Here is a 1937-nt window from a genome sequence, read left to right on the forward strand (position 1 = left end):
AGAGAAGATCAGTGAGTGACGATTTCTTTAAAGACACTGCTCTGAAGACTTCTAGCACGCTCATCACTTTCTTAGCCTTCATCTAAGTATGCTTCCTATCGCCATGGCCTGTGCAACACAGAACACCAGGTTTGGCTGCCTGACATTACAATGAAAAAGGTGGTAAACAGGAGGCAGGTAGGAATGTCTGTCCTGGCTGAATAAATGAGATATTAGGAATGAGGTGGTGCCTCCTGTGTTCTCAGTTTTTGGGTACGCAAAGATACAACCTTTTCCTAAGGGCAAGATGGGCACCAAAGCCAGCTGTCATTCAAGAGATAGTTTGAGAAACCTTCTAAAAGAAATCTGCCAGCCAAGAGGAATAGAAAGGCTGACTTCCTTTCCCATTAGGGAAGGCTGTTTGCAGTGTCCAAGGGATACAGAGGGGAGATTTTAAAAATTAGCTGAAGGTTGCCTTACCGGGAACCTTGAAACACAATTATAACAGCACCTGTCAGGTAAATATTGTCCTTTTCTGCTCACAGTCTGTCCCCTGTGAGCCTGATCCTGCAGGAGGACTGAAATAGTACTAGTGAATAGGGGAGGAGGTAGAATAGAAAAGAAGATAGAAACTATCTGTGCTGACATTTCTCTCTGCANAACTGACAACACTCAATTCTTAATAAAATGCTAAAATTTGACTTTTCCTATCTGGATAAATCAACTGAGGCCCAAAAATGCAAAATGGTACTGTATCATTCCTAGAGATTAAAAACAGTAGCTCAGAACAGTATTGGCAGCCATTATAGCCCATCCTCCAATTTTATCTTAAATATAAGAATCTCAAAAAAGATTAAATAGAGAAGATCAGTGAGTGACGATTTCTTTAAAGACACTGCTCTGAAGACTTCTAGCACGCTTATCACTTTCTTAACCTTCATCTAAGTATGCTTCCTATTGCCATGGCCTGTGCAACACAGAACACCAGGTTTGGCTGCCTGACATTACAATGAAAAAGGTGGTACACAGGAGGCAGGTAGGAATGTCTGTCCTGGCTGAATAAATGAGATATTAGGACTGAGGTGGTGCCTCCTGTGTTCTCAGTTTTTGTTTACGCAAAGATACAACCTTTTTCCTAAGGGCAAGATGGGCACCGAAGCCAGCTGTCATTCAAGAGATAGTTTGAGAAACCTTCTAAAAGAAATCTGCCAGCCAAGAGGAATAGAAAGGCTGACTTCCTTTCCCATTAGGAAGGCTGTTTGTAGTGTCCAAGGGATACAGAGGGGAGATTTAAAAAATTAGCTGAAGGTTGCCTTACCGGGAACCTTGAAACACAATTATAACAGCACCTGTGAGGTAAATATTGTCCTTTTCTGCTCACAGTCTGTCCCCTGTGAGCCTGATCCTGCAGGAGGACTGAAATAGTACTAGTGAAGAGGGGAGGAGGTAGAATAGAAAAGAAGATAGAAACTATCTGTGCTGACATTTCTCTCTGCAAATTTCAGAGCCTACATCAGATCCGAACTGGGGGAGAAGTTGAGGATCAGGTAGACATTTTAAAAAGTGGGGAGCACTTTATATGGAAGAGAGACTGAAATTTTGATATCAGATTATATTGGACTTCATAAAACCTAACAAAAAGACTGTTTATCAACAGAAAAGAGCTCTGTCAAATATATATGATGGACAAGGTGTGAAATGTAGTGATGAGAAAGGATGCTGTATAATTGCCCTCAGAATTTGAAGGCGTTTCCTTTCTCAACCAGCAGGCAGCTCAGCTGTTAGAAATCCAGTGTCATATTCTGCTTCTCCTTCCTTTCTAGGGAAATTGGGGTTTTTTTTGCTTGCTTGTTTGTTTGTTTGTTTGTTTTTTCTCTCTCTCCCTGAGCTTTTAGAACCCTTTCCTTATTACAAGTTGTTGCTTATGTTTTAGCATCATTGATTCTGCTAGTTAATCT

Source organism: Galeopterus variegatus, unplaced genomic scaffold, assembly GCF_000696425.1.
Source record: "Galeopterus variegatus unplaced genomic scaffold, G_variegatus-3.0.2 Scaffold3874, whole genome shotgun sequence".
Taxonomy (NCBI): Eukaryota; Metazoa; Chordata; class Mammalia; order Dermoptera; family Cynocephalidae; genus Galeopterus; species Galeopterus variegatus.